Source organism: Phodopus roborovskii, unplaced genomic scaffold (assembly GCF_943737965.1).
Source record: "Phodopus roborovskii unplaced genomic scaffold, PHOROB, whole genome shotgun sequence".
Taxonomy (NCBI): Eukaryota; Metazoa; Chordata; class Mammalia; order Rodentia; family Cricetidae; genus Phodopus; species Phodopus roborovskii.
The window spans coordinates 15,526,977-15,554,550 of record NW_026126407.1 but is presented as its reverse complement, the minus strand read 5'-3'; positions in this window follow the sequence as shown (position 1 = coordinate 15,554,550).

The window sequence follows — 27,574 nt, the reverse complement described above, 5'->3', positions numbered from 1 at the left end:
ATATGCAATATCCTTAGAATGGGGAGATATGTGGACTAAGAGCTGTTGGAGATTGGCATGGGAACTCGGGATTATCCTGCCACAAGCCCAGGAGCTACCAAGACAGTTACTTGCACTTTCAGAAGGTCAAAGACATGCTGACCTCTTGACCTCAGACTTACAGCCTCCACAACTGAAAGATAGTACACACCTATTGTTTAAGCCACTGGGTAGGTAGTTCTCAGTTATACCAGGAAATGAGGAAAGAATTTACTTTTCCCCCCTCACTTTATATCATACACCATCTGACACTGTTGTTGTTGTTATTTTACCTTTTTACTGTTAGACTTCAGCAAGAATGTTTCCTTGTAGAAGACAGGGACCGTGTTCTTTATATAAGTGAGATTCTCCCTCTAGGAGAGGAAGTCAAGAGAGAAAGCAAAATAAGGCAGAGCCTTGGAGCAATAAATTCTTCCCTGTCCAATACAAAAGTGCATACATATACTTCTGTGCTTAACCACAATGTATCAACATCCACAACCACATGAGCCAAGATTAGTTATCAATAACCATGGGGCTGTAGAAGGCATGTGCACTGCTACCTATATCCCTGTCCAATACAAAAGTGCATACATATACTTCTGTGCTTAACCACAATGTATCAACATCCACAACCACATGAGCCAAGATTAGTTATCAATAACCATGGGGCTGTAGAAGGCATGTGCACTGCTACCTATATCCCCAGAGCCTGGAAGACTGAGGAATGGATGGATGGATGGATGGATGGATGGATGGATGGATGGATGGATTGATGGGTAGGTGGATGGATAGATGGATAAGAGGGTAGGTGGGTAGATGGATGGATAGATAGATGGGTAAATGGATGGATGGGTAGGTGGGTGGATGGATGGGTGAGTGGGTGGATGTGTGGGTGGGTGGGTGGATGGATGGATGGATGGATAGATGGATGGATGGATAGATGGGTAAATGGATGGATGGACGGACGGATGGATGGATGGATAGAGCTGAGCACTGTGGTATTATGGTAAAGACAGAAGTGTACTTAGAGTCAGATACTCTTTCTTTCTCTCACTTTACCATCTCCTCAAACCTGGAAATTTCCCTAAATCCCTTAACAATTGACTGAGGATCTTCCCTATGCAGCTTCCTTCAACTATGCCTATCCCCCCCCCCATGGTTTCATGAAGGACTTTCTTAGTTTCAAGAAAGATAAATATGATCCAAGAGATTTTTTATTAGTTTCATTATTTTTATGTCATTTTGTTTTTCAGATGAGGCCATGCTTGTCTTGAACTTGAGAGCTTCCTAATTGTGTACTAATTACTTTTCTTATTGCTATGAACAATCAAAGCTTGGATCAGGCACCTTAGACCACTTGACCATCCTGACACCCTAAGAAGCGGCTTAAGGAAGGAAGGGCTTATTTTGGCCTTCAGTTCTAGGGCATAAGGGTTACTAGAGCAGGGAAGGTGTGGCAGTGGGAACATATGGTAACTGGTTATGTCCTGTTTGCTGCCAGCCCATCTAGGCTGCAGTATGGGACCCCATTTCAGAAAAGCATAAGCCCCCAAAAGTAGCTTTTATAGTTGGGGATGAGTGTGTATGCATCCTAGAAAACTAAAAGGACCCATTTGCTTGGCAGATATGAGATATGAGAGTAGAAGGGGAAATGCTGGGAGAGGAAGGGTTAAGAGATTGGGTAGACAGGGTAAGGAGGGAAAATAGAGAAGGGAAAAAGAATGGACAAAACATTAAAGAAACCTGATACTTTGTAAGCTAATTTAAAACTTTAAATGGAAAAGAGATGCTTAGCAGTTAGGACCTGAGTTTCGTTCCCAGAACCTACATCTGGATGACTCACAACTACCTGTAATTCAGTCCAGGGAGATCTGACACCACTGGCCACTGAGGGTTCCTGCACTCATACGCACATACCCACAAGCTCAAACACACAATTAAAATAAAAAAAATGAATCTTGATAAGTGAAAAAAAAAAGTATTTTTAGAGTTCAAATATAGGCACCCTGCATGGGTAGATCAAACTATTCCCAGAAACCACAGGCTAGTAAATAAAAACTCCACTGCTAATGTGGACTACCTCACTATCATTTATTGTTCAGGACACCATGAAGCTCAACCAGTACAGGCAATTGACCTGCTGTTGGTTGCCCACCAGAACAAGATAGTGAGAGCCTGTTGCTGAAGACATCATACACTCTGGTCACAGGACATTGAGAAATCAAGCTGGAATTGGGCTGAAATCTCCCTCTTTGGTGGCTAGTCTCATAGTGCTAGATGGTCCTGTGCAGACTGCTGGGAGAGAACTGTCATCAGCTGTCTTACTCAGCTGTGGGGCTTGTATCCAGCACCTTCAACGTGCCAGGCAAGTTGCATCCTCTGGTACAGTAATGGCAGGTCTGTTACCAGGGTAAACCAGTCTTTAGATTGCATTTGAGATATACTGCACAGAAAGGAATCTTTGGTATTGTAAGCTTTATCAAAAGCCCATGCCTGAGGAAGTCATAGGTCTTAGTTGGGGAAGATACTGCTATTATTTTGAGAAATGGACACTATATGCCCATCAAATTGCCTTCTAAGTAGCTGTTTACACCTATAGATTATTGCTGCTGTCATCTTCAGCCAGGCAGAGAAGCTTTGTTTTGCAATGGGCAGAAGCAACTACAGAGGCTTGTAGCATTATGGGGAGCCCACTAAAGATGATCTCTCAGTCACAGTTTACAGCTACTTGGAAGTCTTTATTCTAGCTAGCTGGAACTATACTCAGATATTCAGACCTGTATGTATCCTGGAGCATTTAGACCAAGAAGCTTTTGAAGGCAAAAACCACATCCTATTATTTCACTCAGCAGCTGCAGGAAGAGGTTTGCACAAGCAAGCAGTTTAACAGAAGCTAAGATAAGCAAGCTGTGGCACCATGGCCCCAAGTTCTAGAATGGACTTGGGAAGTCTTCCATGGGATTCTCCATCAAGGAGATCAAATTCTACTTAAACATGAAATGGTCTCAGCAAGAATACAAGATGGAGGACCCTCTGTACTGTCTTGCCCTGACACAATAGTGCTGAGTAAGTGATATCTCAGATTATCCACCATTAACTGGTCATCTATGGTACCCCACATCATCAAAGCCCAGAGAACATTTGAAAAGGGGGGCAGAAAGAGTATAGGAGCAGGAAGAAGATGAGAGAACAGGGAAGTGATGTGGAACACCAACTCCAATGCTGGGGGAGGGGCATGCTGTAGCACCATTGACTCACAGCAGGTGGGTGGCCACTCCTAATGGGGTCTGCCCAAATCCTATCACAGACTGGGTGGGGCTAATGGAGCCCTACTGGTTCCTAGGATCCTAGAAGACGAAGGAACATTTACTTGCTTTTATTATTTTTATTACGTTATTATCTATTTTTTGGAGGAGAAGCAAGTGCCACAGCATGTGTGTGGAGATCAGAGGATAACTTGCAAGTGTTATTTCTCTCCTACCATCACATGGGTCCTGGGGACCAGACTCTGTCAATAGTCTTGGGGGGGGGGGGAAATATATCTATACTTACTTGTTGTGGGCTCAAGAAAGACAATCTCTTTAGTCAAGTAGCTGCTGATAAAATACAGGGTCACCGGAGTAAATATGATCAAAGTAAGTTATGTGCACATTTGAAAATGTCATAATAAAAATCACTACATATAATTAATACCTATGAATTAAAAATAAAATTTAAAAAACTGCTCCAAAAAAGGAAGTCTATGGCCACACATTATATATAATACTATTGAATTGGACCCTTAAGATAGTTAAGGAACAAAATAGTTTATGTTATGTGTACTCTGCTACAATTTAGATTTTTTTTTTAAGTTCAGAAAACACTAATACAGATTGGCAAAGATGAAAAGATAGAACCTGGGGAGCTCACATTTCAGTACTTCCCTGTTTCACCCTGTCAGAGTCCAGCTTGAGCTGAGCCCAGACTGCCATTAAAACATTGTCAGCGGCAGGCACTACCATTTGTGGGGGACTGGGGTTTGGGACCTGACACCCAGATTCAGGAGGGGTCTTCTATAAACTCCAAGCTCTAGAAAAGGCTGTGGCTCATAGTAGCCCCTTTAGACATCGTTGGGTGACCATTAGTGGCAGCAAGCTGGTCATGCCCCATCCTAGGTGGGAAGAAGGGTAGCCTGTGCTCTGCAGGAAGATGACGGGTGGAGTCATGGTGCAGGCTTTTTTGTTTTTTTCCATCCAAAGGCCAGAGTAAAGCCCATCACTTGCAGCTGCACGCATCCTCTTTACAGGATGGCTGGCAGGAATTGTTTCCTGACCCCCTAATGGCATCTTTCTCCCTTCTGGACCCATGGCTTCTTGGAAAACAGGTCTACTTTTTTTCTTGTCTTGTCATGTCTAGGAAAGTGCCAACAAAGCTAGTGCCTGAATGAGCACCCAACAGCTGAGGACAGCTGCTTCTGGGTGGGGTCGTCATCTCTGGCAGAGTTTTCCTATCTGGCAAGCAGACTGGCAGGTGGGAGTTCTCACCCACTTCCCAACAGGGAGGCTGGTATGAGAGTCTCACAAGTCCTGGTCCCAGGGAGTGATGCAGCACAGTTGACTCCAAAAAGCACAGGAAATTCTGCACCTGGACTAGGACCCAGGGATGTTGCTGAAGACGCTATGGAACACTTTAGGGCCTCCAACCACCGTGTCCTGACAAGCTTCCTGTTTGCAGGTCAATCAGAAGAAATACACAGTTACAACACCTTAGTTTTCTCTTTCAGTTTTCCTTCTTGCCTCTTCTTGAGTGTAGTAGCTAAAACATAACTGCATGTAAAAAATAGCCCTTATGACAATGATGCCACTGAAGATGGGGACTGTGAACATGCATTAAGGACTTGCTGTATGCTGGGTACTCTATTTTTACACAAGCATCTCATTTGATCCTCATAGAACACTAAGAGGTTTCTGCCATTACTATCTCTATTTTACAGGTGAGGGAACAGGCGTGGGACACATTAAAGAATGAGCACTAGTTACAGTTGAGAGTGTATTCTTTCATTGTTTTGTTTGTTTGGTTGGTTGGTTGGTTGGTTGGTTCTGGTTGGGCGTTTGATTGATGGGCAATTCAAGATGAGGTTTTGTGATATATTTTTTTTCAATATAAAGAGCTGAGGAAAGCTTGAATGAATGTATAGAGTGAATAAAGTCCTGAGTGTGTGTATTGTTGACATGGACATGTAAAAGATCCAATGCCTCAGATCCATGGGAATGACAAATCCTTCCTCCAGGGAAAGTCTTAGAGGGATGGCAAAACCTTTCAGTGGTCTGTGTCTGGATGTGGACAGTGTATTCAGGCAATGTCCACCACAGCTTTCTTCACCCAGATGTTTCAGGTCTGAAGATTGCTCCTCTATAGTGACTGCTTCCACCAGGATTAGCTAACCCTGCTATCTTCTTATTCAGCTGTATGTAATAAACATGGTGAACTTCTGGTGTGCTAAGGCTTCTCCATACAAGAGCCCAGACCACCTGACCCCAACTTTTCTGTATCTGTGTCTACATGTTGTTCCTTTCTTCTTTCCCATGTTGCCCCAAGCCAGAGTCACTGGACCCAATCTGTTTAAGGACGTGGCAGTTCAAACTGGTACATAACTCATTATGTAGCCCAGGCTGGATAAATGGTCCTCAGTCTCCAGAATGCTGAGATTATAGGTAGGTATTTACCATCTCCCCAAGCAGGAATGGATTTTTGGAGTCTACTGTGGTTCTGATTTTCCCTAAGATGATATATACATATATAGGATAGTGTGAGTTTGTGTGTGTGTGTGTGTGTGTGTGTGTGTGTGTGTGTGTGTTTGTGTGTATAATCAAAGTAAATAGCCTCTTCAAGAAATGGTGTTGGGAAAACAGGATATTCACATGTTAAAGCATAAACTAAAACCCTCATCTCATCTCACTCTGCACCCAAATCTACTCCAAGTGAACAAGAGACACAAATATAAGGCTCAAAACACCCAAACTAGAAGAAGGAAAAGATATAGGACTCTAGTTGCTCATGGAATAATGTCAGTAATTGACAAATGAGACCACATGAAATTAGAAAATTTCTGTACAGCTAAGGAAAGTTATTCACAGAAAGCAAAAAGCCTACAGAATGGAAGAAAAATCCTCTCTAGCCACACCTCTACCAGAGAATTCACCTGGAATATACAAAGAACTAAAAAGCCTAAGCAGCAAGAAAACAAAGACTCTAGTCATTAAGTGGACTAATGAAATGAAAGGACAGTTCTCAAAAGAAGAAATATGAATGGTCCATAGACAAGAAAAAATACTCAGTCTTGCTAGTTAACTGAGAAATGCAAGTTAAAACACATTAAGATTCCACCATATCCACACAGAATGATGATCATTAAAAATGAAAAACAAAGAATTGCTGGATGTGAACAAAGGGCAACATTTAGCCACTGCTGGTGGGAATGGACACTTAGCCAGCCTGTGTGGTGATTTCTCAAAAATAAAACTGAAAAAAATTCTATGATTATATGACCCAGCATTGCCACACCTTGGTATTTGCCAAAAGGACTCCAAGTTAATGCACTATAGAGACACTGGCACATCAATGCTAAATAAGTGTTGTTACAATAGCTACTTTATGGGGACAACTGAAGAACCCAAAACAGGGGATGGATAAGGAAACTGTGGTAAATATATACATTTCCTAGATTCATGGGCTTCGGATTTTCCAGAATTGTATTTGTTTGCATTACCTTCTGGGAAGAATGAACCATTTTACAGGGAACTAACTCTTCCTTCTGTCTGCAATCATACCACTCTGAATGTGCCTGCTTTTCTCAAAACTCCCCCACCCCCACAAATGTCACGGATCATATTGAGAAATAAAAGCTGCCTCATCGTATGTGAGCACCTGTTCTCATTCCTAACACTTTCCGGCTTTTCTTTATGAGAACTTACACTTCTATTCTTTGGCTCACAAGAAAAAGCTAGCTAAGATGTGTCACCACAGTAAGAGACTAACTTCTGTATTTGGGTATATGGTATATTGGTATCCATACCAAGAATTGCCTACAATAAAGAAAAATAATCTAAATGTGGGGTGATATGTCACTTAATATCTTCTGGCTTATACTTGGAGCAATAATCAGAGTGTAGTAGTCACTTATGAATCTTGTCATTAGGGGACACTGCCACCAAGTGGTAAATGTCCTGGACACATTAAGCAAACTAAGTCTGTCTCAGATGTCCAGGCCAATATATACATAACAAGGAGCCATTGCTTCTGAATAGCAAAACACAGCTTTTGAACAACAGTTGAAAATAGTCACTATTTTATGATTTTCTTTAGTAACTTGAGGGAGAGAAGGATGGTGTGTGAAATCCTGTCTTCTAATTCTTCATAGTTGTCGGGCACTGATTTTAGGAAGTTCTTAAGGGCAGAAAGAAAGACCTCGCTGTGGACCTCGCTGATCAATTACTCTCCTGCACAGAAGTAGCAGTTCCTACTCAACACATGTTTCCAAAGCCAGCCCTGAAGCTCCCCATGGAGCAGTGATTCTCAAACTATGGGTCACGAGGTTGAACAACTCTTTCACAGGGTTGCCTAAGACCATCAGAAACCATAGATATTTATATTATGATTTACAACAGTAGCAAAATCATAGTTATGAAGTAGCAAAGAAAATAATTTTATGGATGGGAGTCATCACAACATGAGGAATTGTGTTAAAGGGTCTCAGCATCTGGAAGGTTGAGGACCACTGCCATAGAGTAACAGAGGGCCTGTAAGAAAGTTACCAAGAGAAGTGCTGCTATAAGACAAAGATGAGGATTATATAAGGCAGAGATTCAAGGACAGATGCCCATGGAAGAAAAAAAAAACCTGTCCATGACTTATAAAATCTAAAATTGACAGGGAAGAGCATTGTATGCCACTACCAAGACATAGAGTTCACAAGCATCTAAAGAGACAGTGATTGATCTAATTTTTCCATGGTGCAGGGACATCATCTGAAAATATGAGCTGTAAGGGACAGCAAGGACCTCTGAATGTTCCATAGCAAGGATTTTCAAAGAGAAGAAACACACTCGAGGCTTCGCAAAAACAGAAAGGTGAAGCTTGGGCAGATGTGTGGGATCAGGCTAGCTTCTCAGAGGATGGGAAAGGAGAGCACAAAGTCAATGTTAAACAAAGATCCAAAACTTTTACAGCCTCATTTCTCTTGAGTTGTGAGGTAAAGAGGTAGAAAGAGAAACCAAGAGAGGAGGGCATTGATGCCCTAGTATGAGTGCAAATAGGCTTGGGAGTCAGTGAGTCATCTCTCTGTCACTGTAACAGAATACCAGAGACCATTAGCATATAAAGATCATTAGCATACAAAGATCCAATTGGCTCATAGCCTGCCCCATTGCTTTGGACCTGTGATGAAGTGGCAAGTTACAGCAAGAAATGGGCAGGGTATGGCAAAGCTCCTCATGGCCAGGAAGGAAGAGGGAGGAAGAGAGAAAAGACTGGCTCCCACAATGCTCTTCTAGAGCTTTCATCAGTGACTCAGAACCTCATACTAGGCCCCACCTCAAAGTTCCACCACCTTCCAATTATGCACCCTGGGAACTAACCCTGTAACACATGGGCCTTTAGGACATTCCAGATGACAGCAAGTAGAATAACCCAACTCATCTTCTGAAAGACACTAAACCTTAAACAGGAAATAGCTCATTTTTATCTATAGATATGAGATAGGCTTGAGTGACCATGACAGGAAACAGCAATAGATATGTCATCTTGGTGCTGAGCACCTTAAATATGGAGAAAATACTGTCCTCCGTGTTATCCGTGACTACACCTGTTCCCAGTAGAAACCCACCATGGACAGAAAGAGCTGGTGCTTCCAACAGTGAGAATACACTCCGGGGTACAAGGACACCAGACTTGGAGAATACTTTCCCTTCCACAGTCCACCTCCCATATCCCATGGGTAAAACCAGAAATGATGAAAAGGCAGACAGCACCTTTCCTTTCTGGGAGTCTACAATATAAGAACCCAAGCAAGAGCAAGATCACAAGAAGATCTTGAAATCCTGAGACTCTCAGGTGATCTTGAACATTACCTTCCTTCAGGATTGTGCCAGGATGGGAACTGTGCTGCACGTTGAGCATTGCCCTGAACCTCTTCCAGAAGAAATTCCCTGAATTCCTGGTTAAGAAAAGAGAAAGGCCTGAGTGTATTTCAGGGTAGCAGAGTACTTGCTTAGCATTCCCAACACCATAGTCCCCACGAAAAGAATCAAGTGGGAGACGAAAAAGGTAGGAAGAGAGAATGAAGGGAGGGGAGAAAGAGGGAAGGAGGCGCTGGAAAGAACAAGAGAAGGACGAGGAGGGAGAGAAGGAAGAAGGGGGAAGGAGAAAGAATAAAAAGGTAGCAGTGTGGTATGGATGGTTTGCAGGCAGGGCTGAGGGCTCCTTGACAAATGGGGAAACATAGGCCTACTCATCTTAGAGGACCCCTAGCTCTAGTACTGTTCTGTACCTTCTCAAACTGGCTATCAGACCATCATGTGCCCAGACCTGCCAGAGCAGAGTGAGTTTGGTGTATGATTCACTATTCTGCAGCCTCAATTTCCTCCCTGCAAACCTGAGGCTTAATACTGCAGGTTTACAAAGCTGTGAGACTAGGCAGAGAGGTGCAGGGTGGGCCCTGCTGAGGCCTTGACATAGGAGCCTGTGCCTCCCAGGTGACAGCACATGGAGGCGGGACTTAGACCTGGAGCCCCCAAGCTGCAGAGAAGTGTTGACTTTGAGGGGTGAGCTTTGATAGGGCTGGAGAACAAAATCTTGGCATAATCAATTCTTCACAAGCTTAACCTGCCCTTGGATCATGGGTATTGACAGAATAATAATAGTTAATATCTCAGATTCTGCTGGCCATGTCTCCCTTTTAACATCAATATCTATACAGACATGGTGTACTTGAATGAAATTTTCTCTATAAAACACAGAACTTTGTACAATGGGTGTATGCTGATATAAAAATCGAAAGAAAAAGAATCCATGCAAGTGTCGTGGAGAGAGCTTTTGCAGGCCAGTCTGGCCACCCACGGAGTTCTTGTATCTTGCACATGATCTTTTCGAATCCAGCCAGCAGACACTGCTTTGGCCATTTGTTACCTTCTGCTCCTTGAAGGAGGGTGTGAGTGAGGGTTTCCCCTGGACCTTATGTCTCATAAGCAAGCTGCTGGATTAGGACATTGGCTCCACTGCACATCCAGACTTTGCTTCCCCCAAGGCCCATGCTTTCCCAAGCATCTTGGAGCAGGAGCTGCCTCAGTTGCCTGCGGATGAAGGAGACACCTCTGCATATTGCGGGTAACTACATGTTGCAATCAAGATAGGTCTGTTTTCTCTACCCCTGCATCTGAGAAGGTAGGACTGCTTTCTCCAAGAATGGGCTCCTTTCACACCTTTACATTGTTCCATACACAGCACCTGCCATGGTCTCTAGGGGGACTGACAGACCACATTAAAGCCTGACTTCCTGCAGGAGGCACCACATGGAAAAGCCCTGAGAGCTAAGGCTACCAACTGTTTCTGCAATGGGGCAGGGCTCTGAGCCACCTTGAGCAGAAAAGCATCAAACAGATACAATAGAATAGCCCAATATATGTCATTTGAGGCCAAAGAATTTCCCAAACAGCCTGCTTGATTACTCAACCTAACAAACCCTTGAGAACTGATAAAATGGTGTCTGTATCAACTCTCCACATTTGCCCATGTCACCTAGCAACATGAACAAGATCCCTAACCGAGGAATCCATGTAGCTATATAGTGTTTATGATTTGCTTCTCTAATCTTCAGCTTGAAGTTTGAACCCCAATATCTGTCTATGCACCTTTTATTTTCCATGTTATAAATCCACTTTCAGTTGCCCATAGTCAATTTACAGTCTCAAAATATTAAATTATAGAAAGAACTAGAACTAAAACAAAACCTAGAGTAACTTAAGTATGCTGTTATGTCGTTTTTCTAATTTGTTGCTATTCTTTTAAGTCTCCTGCTATGTGCAATTTATAAACTAAGTTGTACCATAGGTACAAAATGTTTGCATATGTAGGGGAGTTAGTACTGTGTGCAGTTTCAAGAAACCACAGGGCACTGGGGGAATGGTCTTAGAGAATATAGCCTCTGATTAAAAGCCACTTCTCTCTTCTCCACAGTTCTGCTCTGCCAGCCTGCCTCCTGACTTGGTTAAGACTTTGGGTGTCTAATGTGCACTTTATGTCCACAGTCCATTACAGATGCACGGCACCCTTCATCTACTCACTCCTGGAGAAACCGTGTTATAAAATAAATACGAATAACCACACAGCCCTCAGAAGTTCCCTGTCCTTGGAAGTATTTTAAAGGCAACAAAGAATGTGCTGGACCCTGGTTCTCACTGTCTGTTTGCTCACTGTGAAGTCCTAGACTCTTAAGCAGAGCCCCCACTGAAAGGCCCACATCCCATCAGGAAACCCAGCTCAAGAAGAAGCATGATTTTCCTCCTCTTGGTGAAGGGCAACCCTAATGGAGCTCAAGGCTCTGATCCTCTGCCCACCATTTCTCTTGCAAGGGAAGGGAGACACCGTGGAAGCCTGCCTCTTTCCTCTCAGGATATGCCTGGATTCCAAGGACTTGAAAAGGTGCTGTTAGCACAGTCCAGGCCTGGGATTTTCAAAAGGTTTTGGCACATCAGCTGAACACGTCTCGATATTGTCAACACAGATTCTGCAGCGGCTCAGGGCTGTGCACAGGGGTAACAATGGGTCAGATAAGATCTGTTTGGCATTTAGCATGCTGAGAAGCATGAAGTCCTCTTGACTCAGTGACAGTCTGTTTCAAGATAAATAGAGGATCTAGGTAAATAAAGGGGATTTTATTTTATTTTATTTTTTCTTTTTGCAGTACTTCACAGTTAACGATACAAATACTGACGACTGTGTCTGATCCACTCCATTTAGGGCTGTGGAAGCTGACATGTATTAAACTAGAGTATGCTGCATTTCTGTGGTATCCTTAAGGTTTTCTGTGTTTGCCTAACCAGATAGAGCATGTGTCCAAAAGCATGCAGCAATCCAGTTTTCCACCTAAAAGGTCAGGGAGACTCAGAAACGGAAGGAACAATGCCCTTGAACTAATGTGCACAATTAGTAGTGAGAAGCCATTGTTGTAGTTCTTTTGTGTTAGTGGTCCCCCACAGTATGATAAGATGGGTATCTTTCCCTAAATATTGTATTATAGGTAAGGTGGCTATTATTTCCCTGTAGAGGTGAGATGACAGGAACACATAGAAGCCATGGCCAGAACAATAAATAATGGTAGTCATGTGCTTCCCTGTAGTGAATGTATTTTACTGTTGCCTGCACATATTTCCGGTTCCTTCCTTTGGTACCAGCTCTTGTTTTGCTCTAGGAAACCATGCATATTCTTTTGAAAACCTCTTTACTTATTATTTTTATTACGTATATGTACATATACATGTATGTATCTATACAGTGTGGGTGGGCACATGTCATGGTTGGAGGTCAGAGGGTAACTTGGAGGAGTCACTTCTCCACTTCCACCACGTGGGTCCAGGGATCGAACTCAGAGCATCAGACTTGGCAACAAGCGCCTTTATGACTAAGCCATCTTGTTAGCTCCTCTTTTGAAATACCCTGGATGAGAATATTAGTGAAGAGCCCCTTACTCAAACCTACACCTAAGGGCTCTCCTCCTTAAACTCTGACTCTCTGGTGCAAAATTTGCTGGGGACGCAACTGTGATGGTGCAATCCCCATAAGGACTCAGGAGACTGGGGAAGCAAGATCACAAGTTCAAGATAAGCCTGGGTTATAAAATGAGACCCTTTGTCCAAAAAGGAAAGAAATGAAGTGGGGTGCTGGGACAGATGAATGACAGCAACAGCCATCCTCTCTGACTCCACTCAACAGATTCTCATTTTGCTCAAATCAGCCAGCCAGATCCTATCCCAAGAATCTCACATAGACCCAAAGTACACTTCCAAGGCTGTGGCAACGGCTTGGTGGGGAAAGCGTTTACTGCTACACATGCATGAGGATGTAACTTCAGATCTTCAGAACCTGTGAAAAACCCAGACATGGAAGCCCATACCCCAGCACTGGACAGATAGAGTCCCAACAAAAGAGTCCCAACAGCTTGCCGTCCAGCCAGTGTAGCTCAGTGAATAAATAAAGAGCTAGGCATGCTCATGTTTTTAATTCCATCACTCAGGAGGCTGAAGCAAGCAGAGCTTTGTGAGTTTGAGGTCAGCCTGGTCTACAAAGTAAGTTCCAGGACAGTGCTACACAGAGAGATCCTGTCTTGGAAAAAAAAAAAAAAAAAGGAAGTAATAGAGGTGACATTGTACCTGACACTGACCTTAATAAGCATACTCACACATGTGCCTGTGGCCTGTGCACATGTGCACACACACACACACACACACACACACACACACACACACACACACACACAGTGCAATCCACTTCAACATCTGTTACTTTGATTTCTAATCACTAGCACGCTGTTGAATGATATATTTCCTGTTGTTTCAGAATAGACAGTCACATCACTTCTCCATCAGTCTTTTGACTAAGATCTATGCAGAACTGACAGTCAACATGCAGAGTTGTGGGGGAAAAAAAGGAAGAAATACTCTGCATTCTAAGCAGAATCGACCAGAAACCTCCTTTGGTGCTTACTATAAGATGAGAGAAGTGGCTTTCTTAGCCATGCTTTCTGTCTTCTGGCTTCAGATTCTTTGGTCTATGGGGCCTGTGCTGACCCTAAGATTGCCCCTTCTTCATAGATACAAGAAAGAACTTCCTTTGGCCACTTTCAAATGCACACAACCAAACCAGGACCTGTATCCCTAACCACTTCTTCTCTCTGGCTGTCACACCCTTGGTCACTAGCTTGTCATTCTAATACCCCTGAACCAGGCACCAGATGATGGACAGCCTGTGACAAACAAGCCACTAAGCATTTCTCTCCTGTGGCTTCTACTTCAAGTTCCTGTCATGATGTCCCTTTATGATGGACTCTAAGCTGTAAGCTAAAATAAACCTTGTTCTCTCCAAGTTGCCTCTGGACCATAATATTTTATCACAACAACAAAAAGCAATTGGGGTACAAAAACAATCCCTGCAATAATAACTGGGAATGTGCAGTGACAGGCGAGTATTGCATTCTTTAGTGGCAGGTCTCTGTCCCCACAGGCCTGGGGACAGGAAGAAAGAAAACCAGAAGGAGAGAGAAGCCCAGAGGGGCTTATAAGGTAGCCATAGCCCATGGGTTGGCATGGCTGGAATACAAGAGTTTCCCACAGGATCAAGGACAGTATGGGATGTAGCTGGACTTGAGCCATATTTTTGGTACCCGATAAAGAGCACTGTCTACTGGCAGCCAGACCTTCCTAACAGAACTAATGGAGAATGGGTACTCATCAAGAGCCAGGGAATTGGGCAATGAGGAGGCCACACAGGGTTTTCCAAAGAACGAGGCAATATCTCCAAGACAGCCAGTGTTTTGACATCTAACACACGACACAGAGTTCATAAGTCACTTGGCAGTGAGGTCCGGGGCAGCAGCAGCAGCTGTGAGAGTAAGAGGTGGTGATGGAGGAGGAAGACATGTGGGGGGGGGGTAGAGGTGGTAGAAATTGTGGTAGGGGTGGGTGTGACGGCGAGGAAGGGAATAGAAACTGGGAGGGGTGGGAGTGGAGTTGCAGGAGGAGACAGAAGGTGGTTGCGATAGAGGTGGCGGTGTACGGGGATTGGTCGTGAAGATGTGGTGTGCAAGTAGTGGTAGACGTAGGAGTGGTGGTGAGAGAGGTCGTGGTCATGGAGGTGATGGTAGACACAGAAAAGATGCAAGTGGCGAGGGTGGAGGTGGTGGTGGCGCCAACAGTGGGCTGATGGTACTCTGGGGACTAGCAGATGGGAATAGGCAAGAGGGACACAAATGGAATTTGTGGGTTCATTTTGCATTTTATAGGGAACGGTAACACATATTCAGGACCACATTAGGATTTGTGCACGCCTCTGTTAAGACACCCTCTGTTAAGAATGCCCCTGTGCCTGAAGACTAGCCCTCCTCAACCTCGCTCCTTTCCCTGTTAATTCTGCTCATCCATAATGTTCACTTCAGATTCTAAACATAGGAAGTAATTGGCTCTGATATGTTGGGTAGCTCTTTCTCCACCTTGGGGGCATTTTTTTCACATTCGCCAACTTTTCAGCCCTCATCCAAGGTACAAAGGAGTCTCTCTCACTGCAGCTCCTTAGATCTTTCTCTGTGAGTTCTTTTCTCCCTTGGTGGTGTGCCCCATGACTAACAGCAGGTGTTCTCAAGTTCCCATATATTTGTCTGCTCAGGCAGGTCCACACCCCATGCCTCAGCCCCTCCAGGGTACCCACACCATTACCCTCCTTTGTCCCTCTACCGTAACCCTGCTCTCTGCTACCTACAATCCATTGTCTCATATATTTCATCTTGTTTTCTGGTTTCAAATAGAAAGGTCACTCCGGTTATCATTATGGACAAAGCAGAAGACCATAAACTTAATTTAACAGCAGTGCATGACCACAAAATTATATCTGCCTTAGAATCATGAAAAAAAAATAGACAAAAGAAATAAGAGAAAGGTGGAAGATATACTAGAGGGAACAAAATACCCAAACTATTTTTGTCTGAGATCCACTGAGCTCAGGCTAATGAATATATTCATACACATTCATGTGCATTTGCCAATATATTCATACACATTCATGATTGACAGCTGTAATAATATTGTCAGTTCACCCAAGTGATAATTCTGTCCAGGGATGTACCTGTGTAGAAATGTAGGGTAGTTTGCTAAAATGTAACAAACCCCTTGTCAATAACCATAGGAACTGACATGGCAGGGAACCACAGAGATAAATAGAGTGGCATATTGTTTTTCCAGGTGAGCACTTGATGAGTGTAGATGTGTAAAACTTATGAGCCAGGACTTTCCCTAACAATTTTATTTACTAAAAGTATTAATAAGGTCTTTTCTAAAGCCAACCATTCAGTGCTACAGACTAGGCAGGAGAACATTAGAGAATATAGAGGCCAGTGACAGTACAGGCTGTACAGATTAGGACTGGTGCACCTCATCCCCTCTGTAGCCATCCTCATCTACAGAGTTAGGGAAAACTTGGTGAGCATCTGAGATGTGCCAGGTACACATACTGGGTACCAATACTACTGCATGCTGGCTACCAATACCCCTTAGCCTGAGATGAGCCAGTTGCATGCTGGGTACAAGTTCTACTCAGCTGAATCCTTTCAGCATGACAGAGACAGGGGAATAAAAACGAGCTTACAGAGCTTGTATGGAGAAGTGGCTTTCTTCCAAGATTAAAGAAGAAAAGCCAAGCTTTCTCTAGTTGGATGGGTCAAGACTGACACTCCATCAAGAAATCAGTAATAGGAAAACTGCTTTAAAGCATGAAACATACATCTTAAATCATTTTACTTTAAAGCATAAAAATGTATCAATTGTCAGTCATTTGATTTGAGTAGTATGAAAATATGACTAAATATAAGAGACTATGAACTTTAAAAAAGAACCTTGTTGATCTATCTATCGTGTGTGTGTGTGTGTGTGTGTGTGTGTGTGTGTGTGTGGTGTTGTTGCTGCTCATATATGTATGTGCTTATGTGCTTAGGACTGATCACTTGACATTGAATAACCAATCATAGGGCTTATCCCTGGAGAAGACCGACTTTCTCTCTGTAGTCATTAGTTACCCGAAGCTCTTCATGTAAGGGTAGGGCCTTGTGAGATTTCCCCCATGCATGCTGGTATGTCAGCTCGTGTCATTGCTGCTCGGCTCTTGTTTGTTGGACTATATTGTTGAGATTGCCTTGGTGCAGCTTCACTGGCGTCTGGCTCTTAGAATCATTGCACCTTCTCTTGAACAGTGTTTTCTCCCTTAGCTCCTTTAACCCCTTGCAGATTTTTAAAATACTGGTTGAATAAGTATGCTGGTGCACAAGTCACCACCACCACAACCCACCAACAACAACAACAACAACCAACCACCACAACTACCTACCTCCACCGCCACCCACTACCACCCCTGGGAACTTCCTATTACATCAGATGAAAGCACCCATGGAGCTAAATCCACACTCAAGGAGAACCACTTCTCAGCTTTTCCAGTGTCCTCCTTTACCGTTATATCTTCTGGAAGCTACCAACATCAGGGCTGTCACACATACATCACTGCTAGGCCTGGGACGGGGGGGGGGGGGGGGATTTGAAGTTCACAAGTGGGTGTCACTAGTCAGGACTATACCAAATGACCAAATGTCTGTCAAGAGAAACATCTTAGTTGTTGCCTCTCTTGACTTTACATAAACCTTGCTAAAGAAGTTGCCCTTTCTTTGGTTTTGGTTGGTTGAGTTGGGGTTTGGTTTGGGTTTGGGGGAGTTGGCTAGATCCTTAGTGTATCTCAGGCTTGCCTCCTACTCATAATCCCCCTCTTTCAGCCTCTCCAGTAGCTGGGAGTACAGGCATGTTTGTCAGCACCTAACAAGTTGGTTTTTCTTGATATGGTGCGGCCTCTGGCTGTCTTTTGTGTTTCTCAGCACAGTGACTGTCTTTATCAGTCAATCTGTTTGTCCAGGGCTGGAGGAAGACACAGTGACATGATCTTAAAAGGTCTCCAGGAATGACAAGAAACAGGCCTTACCCAGACATCATGGCCAGTGCCTGGGGACTGGCTCTTCACACCTTCCCTTGATTGTTCTGGGTTTGCATCTGTGCTTCCTGAACACTTCTCCAGGACAGTGACTTACCTTATAACTAGACCTTTAAGATAACGTCAGAAGGACCATCAGAAAGCATTATAGTACAGAGGTGAAGACATGGCTCTACTCAAGGTCTGGAGTTCAATCCCAGTACCCACATCAGATGGTTCACCACCACCAGTATCTCCAGCGGTCTGGAAATCTGCAGCCTCTAGCCTCTGTGCACTCACACACAGACTTATACACATACACACAATTTTTTAAAATCCTTTTAAAAAGAGAAATCACAATACCTCTCTGAGGATATCTAGATGTAGTGTGGGCTCAATGCCAGGAACACCGGATGTGGGCCAGACAACTAATTTGATTCTCCACATAAAATGTGTGTGTGTGGAGGGGGGAACACAAACCAATAAGCCTGGTCCCTAGAGTTGAGAAGAAAGTAAACTGCCACCCCTTCATTAGATTGCTGTCATCCTACAATGCAACCATAGGGTAAGCTTAGTTTGCCTTTTCATTTCCTATACCACCTCTTCCTTTAATGAAGAACTCTAATGGACACTGAACATGCTCTTTACATGTAAGCAGGTTGTAAGTGGTCTACAAAATATTTAGAGACGGGAACTTTCAAAACCCATAGTCATCCTGTCCTGCTATGTCACTGTCAAAGACATAGCCAAACAGGCTCTCAAAAACTTGGCTTCTGCCACTGGGTTCCTCGGGAGTGAGGGCAAACACAGCAGCAAGCCTTCTGCATCCAAGAACTGCCCTTTTCCACCAACGTCAAACACGTTTCACAGCTGACCTGCCAAGAATGTGGATCCCACTTCAAGATACACAGTCTGAGACAGCACACAGCAGCCAAAAGAGGGAATCTCCATTTAGCCTGAATTCTGGTCTATCCCTTACAGATGGACAGTGTGTATATGGACTGGCAGGAATCCCAGCCCTTGGCTATGCTCTGAAAGTTCAGGCTTACTTCAGAAGTAGATGGGAGAGATAAAGCAAGCCCTCTGAAGTCCTCTGCTGTCTGTGGGGATTCAGAAAGTGTGGCTGATGGAGGCTTGAGCAGTCAGTTCCTTTATGAGCCATATGACCTGATGGCTTCTGTGGCCAACATAATCACAGCAGACGGCACAGGCACTCTGCTAGGGAAGGCTGGTTGTGCAGCACCTTTCCTCTGGCGACCTATGTGGCATCTGGGTCTGTTAGGTCAAATGTGAGAACAGCACAGCAGCTTAAAGGACAGATGTACCAGGGGTACAGAAATGAGGTCAAGTCCGGCTTTCCACCTCAGCTTTCCCCATGGCCTCAGAAGTTTCCCTTCAGAGTGTCTGACCTCAGTTTTTACATTCCTTAAATGTAGAAGGAGGGAGAGTCTCCACCCTGAGGTTCCACACAAACTTGACATCCTAGGATAGTCTTCCAGCTACAAGATTTTAATGTACCTACTGTCATCAATAATACAGTGCAAACCGACAGTCCCACAGTGGCAGAGACCAATCTGGCAGATAGACACAGGTGAAAGCAGTGTGCTGTCTCTCCAAGAGTTCTATGCTGCCTCTAGACTCTCAAACTAGAATGATTTTCAGCATGAGCTTAGGAGAGATGGGAACAGAAATACAGCCTCAAGTGTAAACTGCTCCCTTCATCTAGACCTGTTCTAGATGGCATGCAGAACTGCCCAGAGCAGATCACTTCTGAGCTTTTAGACATTATACTTCACAAACCTGGAGTGAACAACTGCTTCCTCCATGAAGTAAACCATAGAAATAACAGGCCTACTGGAGAAAAAAAAAAAAAAACACTCAGCTGCGTTAAAGAATAGAAAAGCATCAAGTATACAAGAATAGACAATGCCAGGTACAACACTGCTCAGTTCTGAAATCAATGATTTCATGTTTTTGTTTTAAATACTAAACGCTCTGATGTTAGAAGATATAGAAGATCTCAATAGACAAGCCATCTCAAAAGGTTTTAGAAAAGTTTTTGAAAATCAGTCAGCAAAAGACTTTGGATGGACTTCAGATAGATAGACTTCATACAGACCTCATACAGACCTTAGATGAAGTTCAGGTAGGTTCATTAGTTAATTGCCTGCAACTTTCAGGGGAAAGGGAAGAAATGAAATGTGAGCTCTCTAAGTCATCCAAGAGAATTCTAGAAATTCCCCATCATTCTCCTGTTACTGTAATGGAATACCTGGGACTTGGGACTTCAGAAAGAAAAGAACAATCTCTGTTGACTATTGTCACAGTGACAAAGGAACTCAGACGGTGGGGAACGGTGGTTGCAGAGTCCTCTAAAGTATGACAATATGCAGCAGACCCTCCATGCTAAGCTCGCACGCTGATCCTTTGCTGTTACAGTTGGTGCCATATAGCTTGCGCTCAGAGACCTAAAAGAGAACGCGTTCATGCCAAGATGCTGTTGCAGAGTGCCTTCCTTTCCTTCTGTACACGCTGCTTCGGCAGGTCCCTCTGCTTCTTAACACAGTCCACTCCGGATGCTTCACAGAACACCCCTATAGACTAACAATGTCAATGGCCACCTGAAGGCCACGCTAGATGTTTTTCACATATTTCTTAGAGGTGACTTACATTCAGTTCCTAGAAACTAAGCACAGTCCTATTTAAACATGTCTTGTTGTGTTAAGGAAGTCCTTGCCGATGAGTGCCTTTCCACCACTGTGTGTTTAAGCAATAGGAAGTGTCTCTACCCAGGCTCTGACAGCTTTCTAGGGAAGAAATACCTGTCAATGCCCTATAAGGTCCCCAAGTCTCTCACTATTGAACAGTTAATCAGACAGCATCCATCTCAACTATAGGATTCAGGCTGTGCTTAAACCCTAGGTCCCAAAGCAGCACTGGACCACAGTAGGAGATCACCTGCCTAGCATTTGGGAGGTCCTGAGTTCCATCCCACAATGAGCAGTTAGTGATATATATTACACTTCCCATACTATATTCATTGGATCCAAATACTTATCACTTAACAGTAGGTTCCGGACCATCTCCCAAACCTCTCCTTTCTCATCCACAAAATGGGATTAAGCGTATATTTATCATGAGCATACTATGTCAGAAACATTTGTGCCTTTCCACAATACCAAAGTTATTAAATTACAGTCAACTTACAAGTAAGTTGTTATCATTGCTTGTAATTCACCATCTGCTTATCTCGCTTAATGGTATGGCCATTGGCAATCACAGATACTTCATTCCAAACCTAGCTACTAATATTAACACAGGTTAAACATTGCATTTCTTATAACATACAGGCTACAGAATGGCTAAAAATGGATTGAAGAAATCAGGGGACTAAAAGAGCCTAGGGGAAGGCAGGGGTGGGAAGCAGTACAAGTTGATAAGACAGCAATGGACTCCAATGGCTGAGCTTTGATGCATGCAGAACTGGTTCAAGCCTCAGTGCTGAGTCCTGAAAGAGGGACACATCAACGAGGGTAGCATGCTGAGCAGAGTCCAAATGTCATCACCTGTAGAGCCCCTGCCAATGCCATGACCAGTGTACCATGTGCTCTGAGAACAAGTCCATGGGAGCCAGTGTTATGTAGCCCTAGTTTTATATGATCCAAGGCCAAGCAGATGCATCATTTGTTGGTCTGGTGTCTTTGAAAATTTCATAGGCCTGGGGGACTTTTGTGATGTGGTTTTGATGTGCCATGTTCCCATGGGTCCCTGGTGTAAGCAACTTTCATAGGTATTAGCACCTTATCCATGTGACTCAGTGAGCTATGCCAGGGATTGTGCTGGACACAGGGTAGCTGTTTATTTGCATAAACAAGACATGGATTTATCTTCCTCTGCCTTTGCACTCAAAATGAAGCAAACTGCTGCTTGTCACTCAGGACAAGAACAGCCTGAAAGCCACTGTCTACAAACTACTCAGAGCCAGACACAGGCTGATTTCCACCAACATTGTAAAATGTGATGATAGAGCTCTAGGCCACTGCACGACACACAGTTAGCTCTTTAATTTAAAATAAATCCTGCCACTGATGTTGGCATACACCTATAATCCCAGCACTGGGAAAGCTGAGGACAAATTCCAGACCAGCCTGAACCTTACAGCAAGATTCTGGCCTAAAAAAAATAATAATAATCTTACATTTGTTTGTTTGCTCTTAATTATGTCTCTGAAACTTCTTGGAAGATTTTTTTTTCATTACTGTAAATCTTTTGGCTAACTTCCTTGATTCTTTTTGAAAAAGCATGATTTTTATTGATTCTTTGGGAATTTCACATCATGCACCCCAATCCCACTCATTTCCCAGTCCCTCTGTATCTGTCCTTCACCCTTGTAGCATCCCATAAAAAGAAAATTTAAAAATAAATAAAAAGTAAAATATATTAACTAGAAACAAAAAAGCCCAGCATGACATAAAAAAGCAAAACAAAAACAAACAAACAAACCACTTTGCTCCTCTGTCTTTCTGCCTCTCCATCACCTCATTTGTCTTAGTGGCATTGGGAGCTGCTGTGTGTCACACAGCAGGCCTTTTAGTCCAAGCAGCTTTACTTGCAAATGTTCATTGTGCAATGTGTTGTTGCTTAGGTTCAAGGTGTCTGGCTTCTGCTACACCATCAATACTGAACCCTCACTGAAACTCCTCTCAGATATCCTGCTGTTGCCCCTGAATCATGGAGATCCTGTAGCTATTCTGTTGAGGGCCATGTCTGGGTTCATGGTCCTGCTATAGCTAAGGTATGTGTTGATGTCTGTTGCTGTTGTCTATGTTACCATAGGAGTCCATGCGAACCATGTATGCTGAAGTCAAAGGCCTGGCTGAGCCTGCTCCACCCCTCACTGGACCTGGGAGAGCTGGTCTCACCCCTCCTAAGAGAGCTGGCTGCCATGCACTGGGGAAAGCCACCCACAGCCCTCACCATGGGTGTGTGAGACCTGGTTCCACCCCTTCACTGAGCGGGGATTCCCAAAAAGCCAGGACTAACCAACTCGGCTACCACCCAAACACACATCTGGGGCTCTGAGTTGGCACTCCCCAACATCTACCCCAACTGTGAAGCTGCTGGAGCACATGGAAGAACTCCCTTGATTTTTTTTCTATTTCCCATACCCCCACTCCATATGTAGGGTGATGCCATCCAAGAGGGGTCATATAAATCTGTCAAGTCATTTGAAGTAGGAACTAGGAGTTTTCTCCTGTCTCTAGGTTAAGGGAGTGTCCCTCCATGGGGGATGTGCCCGCAAGGTCTTTTTGTGCACCAGGAACACATCCTGGTTCCACTGTCCAAGGTCCCTTAGACTGCTCAGTCCTTCTGGCTGAGACCCATATTCAGGGGGGCCTGAGTCAGTCCCATGCTGGATTCCCAGCTATCAGTCCGGGGGCCCATTACTCCTCCTTGTTCAGGTCAGCTGTCTCTATTTCTGCAGCATGGTCTTGTCCTCCCTCTCTGTATCTGGATTCTAGTTCAGCTCAGTGTTTAGTTGTGGGTGTTTGCTTCTGTTTCCATCAGGTACTAGATGAGTGCTCCATGATGGTGGATAAGTTAGTCATTGATCTCATTATCAGGGAAGGGCATTTATGGTAGCCTTTCCACGGTTGCTCAAATTGTTAGTTGGAGTCAGTCTTGTAGGTCTCTGGACATTTCATTAGGTTCAGTTTTCTCTTCAATCCTATAATGACTCCCTCTTTTACGTTTTCTCTCCACCCCCTCTTCTGTCTTCTATTCCTCCCCTGACTCAATCTTTCTAGTCCCACGTGCTTTCCTCTCCTCCCCTTCTCTTTCTCCTAGTTCCTAGTTCCCTCTCCCCTCACTGTCCCCCCACTTCCCATATGCTCATGAGATCTTGTTCCTTTCCCCTTCTGTGAGGGACCTTGTATGAATCTCTTAGAATACCTTGTATCCTACTTCCTCTGGTGGTGTGAATTATAGGCTGGTGATCCTTTGCTCTGGGTCTAAAATCCATATATGAGTGAGTACATACCATGTTTCTCTTTTTGTGACTGGGTTACCTCACTCAGGATGGTTTCTTCAAGTTCCATCCACTTGCCTGCGAATTTCAAGATTCCATTGTTTTGTTTTGTTTTTCTGCAGAGTAGTATTCCATTGTGTAGATGTGCCAAATCTTCTTTATCCATTTTTCAGTTGAGGGGCATCTAGGTTGCTTCCAGGTTCATGCTATTACAAATAATGCTACAATGAACATAGTTGAGTATATATCTTTGTTGCATGGATGTGGATTATTTGGGTATATGCCTAAGAGGGGGATTCCTGGGTCCTGTGGTAGACTGATTCCCATTTTCCTGAGGAACCGCCATACTGATCTCCAAAAGGGCTGTACAAGTTTGCATTCCCTCCAGCAGTGGAGGAGTGTTCCCCTTTCTCCACATCCTCTCCAGTATAAGTTGTCATTGGTGTTTCTCTCCCTTGATTCTTAAGTCAATAGTATTTCTAACTAGCCTTCCCGGGGACTGTGATGACCACATCCAGTGTGTTCTCTAAAATTCTTGAACCCAGCAGGATCCCAGCTGCTGGTCTTACCATGGTGGAAATATGACTGTGAGAACCTGCTACACTGTCTCTCCATCTCATTCACAACTCCACCCTCCTCCTTCCTCCACCACACATAATTCTCTGCTGCTTCCTCTGTTCATCCCTACATCAAAGATGCTTAGACACCTCTGCATGTTGACCTTCACCCCATGGATGAACTGAACTTGTCTCTGACCTAAACAAGCCCAGGCCATGAGCAGCTCTTGTCTCACCCCCTGTAGACCAGAGATGACAGCAGCAATGGTGGGGGTGGGGGTATACAGGGAACAAGAGTCAGTCACAGTGGGAGCTTCTGTGACAGAGGAGCCAGCTGATACAGTGAGGGGACCAGAAGAACCAGGTAATCTCTGGACCGAGGTAATACAGAAAGTGATGTGGCTGAGAACCAGACTGGAGTGAAGAGTCATTGACAACAAGAGACAGGTCTTTAAAAGTGGAGCTGAGTCTCTACAGGCAGACAGAATACTCCACAGCTTTCAAATCACTCCTTTTTTTTTCCTGAGTATAAAGAATTTCACATAATCTGGGGGCATATTGACTCTCTCTCTCTCTCTCTCTCTCTCTCTCTCTCACACACACACACACACACAGAGAGAGAGAGAGAGAGAGAGAGAGAGAGAGAGAGAGAGAGAGTTCTCTTTTTTTAAATTTGATTAAATAAATGAAAAATGTTCCATTTTAGCCAGAGGTGATATGGAAAATGTAACAATAGTGTCTTGAGAAAATAGATGTCAGTTTCCATAACTCCCTAACTCTAAGGACACATCATCTAAGCACCCAAGGAGAGCATTTGAGCATGCCATTAGCCACCTAAGTGTCCCCTTTTTCCCCCTTCAGCTTTAATTCTTATGCTATGACTCCAGGGTCACAAAATTGCTGCTATATAACCAGCTACCATATGTTCCAGGCCAAGAAACCTCTCTAACTCTCTGACTCTCTCTCTCTCTCTCTCTCTCTCTCTCTCTCTCTCTCTGTCTGTCTCTCTCTCTCTCCCTCTCTTCCTCTCTCCCCTTCTCTCCTCCTCTCTCTCCTACTTTTTTCTCTTCCCCCCTCCTTTACCCTGTTTCTCTCTTTCTTTTTCTCTTCCTTCTCTTCTTCTTTCCTCTTCTTTATCAGGAAAGCAAAAGATTTTTTGAAGGTCCCAGCCAAAGGTTTCTATTTATAGTGTCAGTATCCTGGGGATCAGGGCCATTCCTAGACCAATTACTAATCAAGAAGAATGAGACAATTATCTTAAGGACCCAGATAAAACTGGAACTCAGAACCAGCTCTGCCAAATAATGAGTCTGAATTTACCTTTAGGGCGGGATCCTACCTTCTCTGAGATCAAAGCTGCCCCACAGCTCTGTGTCCAGCACAAAAACTAACATTTCTAAGTACCCACTAAATGTCAGACATTCCTAAGCAGCTACATGAAATCTCATTAAATGCTCCCAACACCCCTGTGAAGTGGGGACCGTTATGAACCATTGTTAACAGATGAACAAACAAACAGAGGTACAGAGACATGAAGAAACTGGCCAAGATTATACAACTAACAGGTGACAGAAGCCAGCGCCAGCCTGGGACAGACTGAACAGTCTGTCTCCACCATTGCATCTGTGGCTGCTCATCTCTCTTCAAGGCCACAAAGAGCCAGTAAAATTGGTTGAATGAATGAATGAACAGCTGAATCAATGAATGCAAGTACCTCTCAGAGAAACTCAGGGCTGCTGGGGGCTCCTCATTGCTGTTTGAAATCCCTGCTCCACCCCCACCCCCACCCCCAATCCATCTTCTTAATGGAGTCACGATGTTATAACACGCACAGGATTTATTTCAGTTCATTGTGCTCTTGGGGGTGGGTCTGATTTTCTTGCTGGACTTCCTGCATAACAAGAAGTCTGCAGAAGTCTGAACTTTATCAGCAGACTGAAGTAAAACAACTGTATGTACATGTGAGTGTCGGGCCAAAAATGAATACAATGTAAAGCCTGTCCAGACTTCAGACAAATCCTTGAAAATTCTAGTAGCGTGGTCTGGGCCTCATTGGAAAAGGAAGGGAGAGGGTCCACAGGGTCATCGCAGATCAGAGAGCAAGGTCAAGTTACTGCCTCCACACATGAGGAACTCCAAGGCCATGGCTGCAAGATGCCAGACTTCCACAGGACAAGCAAGCCATTCTGCCAAGCAGCTCAATATTTTGTCTACCCGGTGGAAGCATCTAGACTGTAAAGAAGTGATTGACCTGCTCTGGCTTGGTATGGAGATCTGGCAGTGCTGTGGATGCACTGTGGCCCTCCTGAGAACTCCCAGAAAGCACTGAGAATCAGCTTGGCAGTGAAGACCCAGAACAAGACTGTGCAGCTGTGACTCAGTTTGCTCAGTGGCTCCGGGGAGAATTTTATCTCCCACAGAATTACCAGCTAGAGCAAATAAAAATACAGGATGCTCAGGTCAGCCCAAATTCCAGATAAACCACACATAAATTTTCAGCATAAGTATGCCTCTGACTTGATTGAACTGAACACCCTGTCTTGTAACTGGCAGCCCTAATCTTTTAGGACACATTAACCCAGTTATGTGAATGTCACCGTGCTCCATCCCAGAAATAAAGGCAGACCAGGTTCTCCTTTCTGTGTGTACCCAGATGTGTGGAAGGAAGAAAAGTACTATAAGCTGCCACAGGGACACGGGGCATGCTCTCACAACCCCAGCACTAACCACCTGGGTCAGGTGCACATACTGTGTTCACTGGTACCTCCATAGTGTGTGGTCCATCTATCCTAGCCCAGTTACAGAGCTAGCCATCATCACATCACATCAACAGAGTCACCAGTACCCAGCCACTATTAATGGCAATGCTACCATGTATCTGTTTTCCATCACTTGGGACCTCAGGCCCACATGGTTAAAACGGGCAAATGTCCCAGCTACATGAATGCTTCACTACTCAACAATGAAAGGATAAATCTAATGTGGGGAGTTATCAGCTCCTCTGGGTCGGCCATCTCTTTTTCACTTAAACAAAGTATCTGAGATGATCATTTAGAGAGAAGAGATTTGGGGCTTACCATTTGGAGATACCAGCTCATGATCAGTTGTCCCATAGCTTTGGGCCTAGGTGAGGTAGGCCATTGTGGCATATGCTATTCTATTTCTTCTTTCTAGAACCAAATACTTGACAAGAAACAACTGTAGTGGGAGAAGGAGCTGT